The sequence below is a fragment of the Anomaloglossus baeobatrachus genome, unplaced genomic scaffold, assembly GCF_048569485.1.
Source record: "Anomaloglossus baeobatrachus isolate aAnoBae1 unplaced genomic scaffold, aAnoBae1.hap1 Scaffold_336, whole genome shotgun sequence".
NCBI lineage: Eukaryota > Metazoa > Chordata > Amphibia > Anura > Aromobatidae > Anomaloglossus > Anomaloglossus baeobatrachus.
Window position 1 is genome coordinate 256,617 of NW_027442736.1, and position 8,702 is coordinate 265,318.

An 8,702-nucleotide genomic window follows, 5' to 3' on the forward strand; every position below is an offset into this window, starting at 1 on the left:
CGTGAGCCATACAAGGCACGTGTGCCACATTGCCCTGAAGAAGGGTCGCAGACTGGTTTGCATCATTGTCGCACCCGACCTTCCCTGGCTGCTGGTTGAGTGGAGACAACCATTGATGAAACTCGGTCTCACTCTCCAGAGCTAACCGTCCACAATTCCTCAGCGGTGTCTCACATTTCCCCTACATTTCAAAGTAAACATTTGACCGCCTGATGGCCTTGAGCTCTGCTGCCAGCATAGTAAGGAGGTGTGTGGGATTCCTTGGGCGCAGTTACAAGGAAGGGTGGACTGACCACACAGGGTTTGGGCCAAGGTGGAGGACCCACACGAGGTTGAGAAAGCAGAAGCAGCGGATGAACTTGTACATACAGAGGAAGGATTGACACACAAGTCGTGGGGATGGCAAGACTTGTACAGCAAACCCTTCTCCATCTCTCACCATAGTTACCCAGTGCCCAGTCAGCAACATGTAACTCCCCTGTCCATGCTTACTGGTCCAAGTATCTGTGGTGAAATGCACCCTGTCACACACAGAGTTTCTCAAGGAATCGGTGAGGTTGTGTGCGACCTACTGTGGTAGCGCGGGCACGCCTTTCTTGGAGAAGGAGTGACGACTGGCCATCGGCTCTTGGGGCACTGCAATGGGCATAAGGTCTCGAAAATCCTCGATCTCCAAGGGGTGTAAAGGCAGCCTTTCTGTTGCCAACAAGTTGCAGATGATGAAACTCAACCTCTTAGGCATGTCATGCCCTTCGAAAATCTTGTAAAACACAGCGAGGGGACTCCAACCACAGTCTCCCTCGTTTCCACTAATTGGGCCACACACACCCCACTTGACTGGCATCACTTGATCCCCCTTTTCAAAATGAAAACGATGCTTTGCATGAAGCACTCTCAAAAATACGTGTGCCTTTCCCATCCCCTGGATAACCCAGGGGAAGAAAAGTCCTCTGAGAACCATGACTTGTTCATCTTGGTTCTTTTAGAAACACAGCGAGGGGACTCCAACCACAGTCTCCCTCGTTGCCACTAATTGGGCCACACACAACCCACTTGACTGGCATCAGTTGACCCCCTTTTGAAAAAGAAAAAGATGCTATGCATGAAGCACTCTCAAAAATACGCGTGCCTTTCCCATTCCCTGGCTGACCCAGGGGAAGAAAAGTCCTCTGAGAGCCAAAACTTGTTCATCTTGGTTCTTTTAGAAACACAGCGAGGGGACTCCAACCACAGTCTCCCTCGTTGCCACTAATTGGGCCACACACACCCCACTTGACTGGCATCAGTTGACCCCCCTTTTGAAAAAGAAAAAGATGCTTTGCATGAAGCACTCTCAAAAATACGCGTGCCTTTCCCATCCCCTGGCTAACCCAGGGGAAGAAAAGTCCTCTGAGAGCCATGACTTGTTCATCTTGGTTCTTTTAGAAACACAGCGAGGGGACTCCAACCACAGTCTCCCTCGTTGCCACTAATTGGGCCACACACACCCCACTTGACTGGCATCAGTTGACCCCCCTTGTGAAAAAGAAAAAGATGCTTTGCATGAAGCACTCTCAAAAATACGCGTGCCTTTCCCATTCCCTGGCTGACCCAGGGGAAGAAAAGTCCTCTGAGAGCCAAAACTTGTTCATCTTGGTTCTTTTAGAAACACAGCGAGGGGACTCCAACCACAGTCTCCCTCGTTGCCACTAATTGGGCCACACACACCCCACTTGACTGGCATCAGTTGACCCCCTTTTGAAAAAGAAAAAGATGCTTTGCATGAAGCACTCTCAAAAATACGCGTGCCTTTCCCATCCCCTGGCTAACCCAGGGGAAGAAAAGTCCTCTGAGAGCCATGACTTGTTCATCTTGGTTCTTTTAGAAACACAGCGAGGGGACTCCAACCACAGTCTCCCTCGTTGCCACTAATTGGGCCACACACACCCCACTTGACTGGCATCAGTTGACCCCCCTTTTTAAAAAGAAAAAGATGCTTTGCATGAAGCACTCTCAAAAATACGCGTGCCTTTCCCATCCCCTGGATAACCCAGGGGAAGAAAAGTCCTCTGAGAACCATGACTTGTTCATCTTGGTTCTTTTAGAAACACAGCGAGGGGACTCCAACCACAGTCTCCCTCGTTGCCACTAATTGGGCCACACACAACCCACTTGACTGGCATCAGTTGACCCCCTTTTGAAAAAGAAAAAGATGCTATGCATGAAGCACTCTCAAAAATACGCGTGCCTTTCCCATTCCCTGGCTGACCCAGGGGAAGAAAAGTCCTCTGAGAGCCAAAACTTGTTCATCTTGGTTCTTTTAGAAACACAGCGAGGGGACTCCAACCACAGTCTCCCTCGTTGCCACTAATTGGGCCACACACACCCCACTTGACTGGCATCAGTTGACCCCCCTTTTGAAAAAGAAAAAGATGCTTTGCATGAAGCACTCTCAAAAATACGCGTGCCTTTCCCATCCCCTGGCTAACCCAGGGGAAGAAAAGTCCTCTGAGAGCCATGACTTGTTCATCTTGGTTCTTTTAGAAACACAGCGAGGGGACTCCAACCACAGTCTCCCTCGTTGCCACTAATTGGGCCACACACACCCCACTTGACTGGCATCAGTTGACCCCCCTTTTGAAAAAGAAAAAGATGCTTTGCATGAAGCACTCTCAAAAATACGCGTGCCTTTCCCGTCCCCTGGCTGACCCAAGGGGAAGAAAAGTCCTCTGAGAGCCATGACTTGTTCATCTTGGTTCTTTTAGAAACACAGCGAGGGGACTCCAACCACAGTCTCCCTCGTTGCCACTAATTGGGCCACATACACCCCACTTGACTGGCATCAGTTGACCCCCCCTTTTGAAAAAGAAAAAGATGCTTTGCATGAAGCACTCTCAAAAATACGCGTGCCTTTCCCATCCCCTGGCTGACTCAGGGGAAGAAAAGTCCTCTGAGAGCCATGACTTGTTCATCTTGGTTCTTTTAGAAACACAGCGAGGGGACTCCAACCACAGTCTCCCTCGTTGCCACTAATTGGGCCACACACACCCCACTTGACTGGCATCAGTTGACCCCCCTTGTGAAAAAGAAAAAGATGCTTTGCATGAAGCACTCTCAAAAATAAGCGTGCCTTTCCCGTCCCTTGGGTGACCCAGGGGAAGAAAAGTCCTCTGAGAGCCTTGTCCACATTGTCAGTGGACAGACACGTGTGCTTATCTACCAGCAGACCCCCAGCAGCACTGAAGACAGGTTCCGAGAGAACGCTGGCTGCAGGACACGACAAGATCCCCAAGGCGTACGTGGCAATCTCAGGCAATTTATCCAGATTGGAAGCCTAAAATGAGCAGGGCTCAAGTTGCACAGTAATGGCATCGATGTTTCCTTGCATATACTCATATATCTGTGTGTCCTCCTCTTTTTCCTTGTCCAGCACTTTTGTTTTCGCATGAGTATATGTCCTTGTCACTTTCCCATGTGTTTGGGATGTGTTGTGCGTTGTTTGTCACCTTTTGGACACCATTGAGGGTGTTTTCTATGTGTTTTTATGTGTTTGTGAATGCCTGCCATTGTTTCCTATGCAGTTCGAGTTCGGTTTGTCGAACGTTCGACGAACCGAACTCGAACGGGAGCTCATCTCTAGTTTTGACCGCCAGGGTAAAAAAAAAAAATAATTCGTAGTACTGTTGGTGATGGAAGACAAAACACCCCGTTATTCGTGAACAAAGCCAAGAACTTTTTATATTGCTGGTTGATAGAGTATTACTTCAACACCAAGAACAGATAGGTTTCACTGGGGATTGAATCAGGACCTTCTGCATGTAAAGCACACATGATAACCACTACATTATGAAACCTGACAAAAAAATTATAGAGTATTGGCTATCGGAGCAAAATTGTGACTGACAGGGCCTTTTTATTGCTGAAGGAAAGTATTTTTGGTAATGAAACATTTACAATTTTTATTACATATTTTACCACTTTTATTCCTACAAAGGGATATTGCTTAAATTGAAGTTTACACTGAATGTGTTACTTTTTTCTACATAGTTTAGTCGTTTGCTTTTGTATTTATGGGAACTATATATTTTAAAACAAACAGGTTTTTTTATAATATGGGATTATGTTTTCTGCTAAAATGTTCAATAAAAAAGAAACCCAAAATCGTAGTTCTCCTTGTGATAGAAGCCAAAATGTATTGTCATTTGGCAACGAAACCAAGAATTTCATACTTTACAGGTTGATAGGAAATTACTTCAACACCGAAAACAGATTGGTTTAACTGGGTATTGAATCCAGAACGTTCTGCATATGAAGCAGACTTAATGACCACCACACTTTAAAACCTGTGAAATCCTGCAAAGTAATGGCAATTAGAGACGAGTTTTGACTGCCAGGAAAAAAAAAAAATTCGTAGTTCTGTTGGTTATGGAAGCTAAAACATCCCGTCATTCGGCAACAAAGCCAAGAACTTCATGTATTGTAGTTGGATAGGGTATTATTTCAACACCAAGAACAGACCGGTTTTACTGGGGATTAAACCCAGGACTTTCTGCGTGTTGAGCAGATGTGATGACCACTACACTATGAATCCTAATGAAAAGTTACTGTGTATTGGCTAGCAGAGCAGAATTGTGACTGACGGGGCCTTTTTATTGCTGAAGGAAAGTATTTTTGGTAATGAAACATTTACAATTTTTATTACATATTTTACCAGTTTTATTCCTACAAAGGGATATTGCTTAAATTGAAGTTTACATTGAATGTGTTACTTTTTCTACACAGTTTAGTCGTTTGCTTTTGTATTTATGGGAACTATATATTTTAAAACAAACAGGATTTTTATAATATGGGATTATGTTTTCTGCTAAAATGGTCAATAAAAAAGAAAGCCAAAATCGTAGTTCTTTGTGATGGAAGCCAAAATGTATTGTCATTTGGCAACGAAATCAAGAATTTCATACTTTACAGGTTGATAGGAAATTACTCCAACACCGAAAACAGATTGGTTTAACTGGGTATTGAATCCAGAACGTTCTGCACATGAAGCAGACTTGATGACCACCACACTTTAAAACCTGTGAAATCCTGCAAAGTAATGGCAATTAGAGACGAGTTTTGACCACCAGGGAAAAAAAAATAATTCGTAGTTCTATTGGTGATGGAAGCCAAAACATCCCGTCATTCGGCAACAATGCCAAGAACTTCATATATTGCAGTTGCATAGGGTATTATTTCACCACCAAGAACAGATTGGTTTCACTGGGGATTGAACCAAGAACCTTCTGCGTGTTAAGCAGACGTGATGACCACTACACTATGAAACCTGTGAAATCCTGCAAAGCAATGGCAATTGGAGACGATTTTGACCGCCAGGGAAAAAAAAAAAAACAAAGTTCTGTTGGAAGCCAAAACATCCTGTTATTCGACAACAAAGCCAAGAACTTCATATATTATAATTGGATAGTGTATTATTTCAACACCAAGAGGAGATTGGTTTCACTGGGGATTGAACCCAGGACCTTCTGCGTGTTAAGCAGATGTGATGACCACTACACTATGAAACCTGATGAAAAGTTACTGTGTATTGGCTAGCAGAGCAGAATTGTGACTGACGAGGCGTTTTTATTGCTGTAGGAAAGTATTTTTGGTAATGAAACATTTACAATTTTTATTACATATTTTACCAGTTTTATTCCTACAAAGGGATATTGCTTAAATTGAAGTTTACATTGAATGTGTTACTTTTTTCTACACAGTTTAGTCGTTTGCTTTTGTATTTATTTGAACTATATATTTTTAAACAAACAGGATTTTTATAATATGGGATTATGTTTTCTGCTAAAATGGACAATAAAAAACAAACCAAAATAGTAGTTCTCTTTGTGATGGAAGCCAAAATGTATTGTCATTTGGCAACGAAACCAAGAATTTTATATACTACAGGTTGATAGCAAATTACTTCAACAGCGAAAACAGATTGGTTTCACTGGCGATTGAACGCAGGACCTTCTGCGTGTGAAGCAGACGTGATGACCACTACACTATGAAACCTGTGAAATCCTGCAAAGCAATGGCAATTGAAAACGAGTTTTGACCGCCAGGGGAAAAAAAAATATTAGTTCTGTTGGTGATGGAAGCCAAAACATCCCATCATTCGGCAACAAAGTCAAGAACTTCATATATTGTAGTTTGATAGGGTATTATTTCAACACTAAGAACAGATTGCTTTTACTGGGGATTGAACCAGTGTTAAGCAGACGTGATGACTACTACACTATGAAACCTTCTGGAAAGTTACTGTGTATTGGCAAGCAGAGCAGAACTGTAACTGACGGGGCCTTTTTATTGCTGAAGAAAAGTGTTTTTGGTAATGAAACATTTACAATTTTTATTACATATTTTACCAGTTTTATTCCTACAAAGGGATATTGCTTAAATTGAAGTTTACATTGAATGTGTTACTTTTTTCTACACAGTTTAATCGTTTGCTTTTGTATTTATGGGAACTATAAATTTTAAAACAAACAGGATTGTTATAATATGGGATTATGTTTTCTGCTAAAATGTTCAATAAAAAAGAAACCCAAAATCGTAGTTCTCCTTGTGATAGAAGCCAAAATGTATTGTCATTTGGCAACGAAACCAAGAATTTCATACTTTACAGGTTGATAGGAAATTACTTCAACACCGAAAACAGATTGGTTTCACTGGGTATTGAATCCAGATCGTTCTGCATATGAAGCAGACTTGATGACCACCACACTTTAAAACCTGTGAAATCCTGCAAAGCAATGGCAATTGGAGACGAGTTTTGACCGCCAGGGAAAAAAAAAAAAATTCAAAGTTCTGTTGGTGATGGAAGACAAAACATCCTGTTATTCGGCAACAAAGCCAAGAAATTCATATATTGTAGTTGGATAGGGTATTATTTCAACACCAAGAAGAGATTGGTTTCACTGGGGATTGAACCCAGGACCTTCTGCGTGTTAAGCAGACGTGATGACCACTACACTATGAAACCTGATGAAAAGTTACTGTGTATTGGCTAGCAGAGCAGAATTGTGACTGACGGGGCCTTTTTATTGCTGAAGGAAAGTATTTTTGGTAATGAAACATTTACAATTTTTATTACATATTTTACCAGTTTTATTCCTACAAAGGGATATTGCTTAAATTGAAGTTTACATTGAATGTGTTACTTTTTTCTACACAGTTTAGTCGTTTGCTTTTGTATTTATGGGAACTATATATTTTTAAACAAACAGGATTTTTATAATATGGGATTATGTTTTCTGCTAAAATGGACAATAAAAAGAAACCCAAAATAGTAGTTCTCTTTGTGATGGAAGCCAAAATGTATTGTTATTTGGCAACGAAACCAAGAATTTTATATATTACAGGTTGATAGCAAATTACTTCAACAGCGAAAACGGATTGGTTTCACTGGGGATTGAACCCAGGACCTTCTGCGTGTGAAGCAGATGTGATGACCACTACACTATGAAACCTGTGAAATCCTGCAAAGCAATGGCAATTGAAAACAAGTTTTGACAGCCAGGGGAAAAAAATTATTAGTTCTGTTGGTGATGGAAGCCAAAACATCCCATCATTCGGCAACAAAGCCAAGAACTTCATATATTGTAGTTTGATAGGGTATTATTTAAACACCAAGAACAGATTGCTTTTACTGGGGATTGAACCAGTGTTAAGCAGACGTGATGACAACTACACTATGAAACCTTCTGGAAAGTTACTGTGTATTGGCAAGCAGAGCAGAATTGTAACTGATGGGGCCTTTTTATTGCTGAAGAAAAGTGTTTTTGGTAATGAAACATTTACAATTTTTATTACATATTTTACCAGTTTTATTCCTACAAAGGGATATTGCTTAAATTGAAGTTTACATTGAATGTGTTACTTTTTTCTACACAGTTTAATCGTTTGCTTTTGTATTTATGGGAACTATAAATTTTGAAACAAACAGGATTGTTATAATATGGGATTATGTTTTCTGCTAAAATGTTCAATAAAAAAGAAACCCAAAATCGTAGTTCTCCTTGTGATAGAAGCCAAAATGTATTGTCATTTGGCAACGAAACCAAGAATTTCATACTTTACAGGTTGATAGGAAATTACTTCAACACCGAAAACAGATTGGTTTCACTGGGTATTGAACCCAGAACGCTCTGCATATGATGCAGACTTGATGACCACCACACTTTAAAACCTGTGATTCCTGCAGAGTAATGGCAATTAGAGACGAAATTTGACTGCCAGGAAAAAAAAAAAATTCGTAGTTCCGTTGGTTATGGAAGCTAAAACATCCCGTCATTCGGCAACAAAGCCAAGAAATTCATGTATTGCAGTTGGATAGGGTATTATTTCAACACCAAGAAGAGACTGGTTTCACTGGGGATTGAACCCAGGACCTTCTGCGTGTTAAGCAGACGTGATAACCACTACACTATGAAACCTGTGAAATCCTGCAAAGCAATGGCAATTGGAGACGAGTTTTGACCGCCAGGGAAAAAAAAAAAAATTCAAAGTTCTGTTGGTGATGGAAGACAAAACATCCTGTTATTCGGCAACAAAGCCAAGAAATTCATATATTGTAGTTGGATAGGGTATTATTTCAACACTAAGAAGAGATTGGTTTCACTGGGGATTGAACCCAGGACCTTCTGCGTGTGAAGCAGACGTGATGACCACTACACTATGAAACC

At 41.3% G+C, this 8,702-nt stretch overlaps 5 non-coding genes across 5 annotated transcripts; all 5 read right to left on the reverse strand.

The window, feature by feature from the left end:
* Positions 1 to 5,470: 5,470 nt before the first annotated feature.
* TRNAV-AAC (transfer RNA valine (anticodon AAC)) lies at positions 5,471 to 5,543 on the reverse strand. Its single transcript has one exon. It is a non-coding gene; the product is annotated as a tRNA-Val (tRNA).
* Positions 5,544 to 6,927: 1,384 nt separating this feature from the next.
* Positions 6,928 to 7,000, reverse strand: TRNAV-AAC (transfer RNA valine (anticodon AAC)). The gene has a single exon. It is a non-coding gene; the product is annotated as a tRNA-Val (tRNA).
* A 414-nt stretch (positions 7,001 to 7,414) lies between these two features.
* On the reverse strand, positions 7,415 to 7,487 carry TRNAV-CAC (transfer RNA valine (anticodon CAC)). Its single transcript has one exon. It is a non-coding gene; the product is annotated as a tRNA-Val (tRNA).
* An 893-nt stretch (positions 7,488 to 8,380) lies between these two features.
* Positions 8,381 to 8,453, reverse strand: TRNAV-AAC (transfer RNA valine (anticodon AAC)). The gene has a single exon. It is a non-coding gene; the product is annotated as a tRNA-Val (tRNA).
* Positions 8,454 to 8,629: 176 nt separating this feature from the next.
* Positions 8,630 to 8,702, reverse strand: TRNAV-CAC (transfer RNA valine (anticodon CAC)). Its single transcript has one exon. It is a non-coding gene; the product is annotated as a tRNA-Val (tRNA).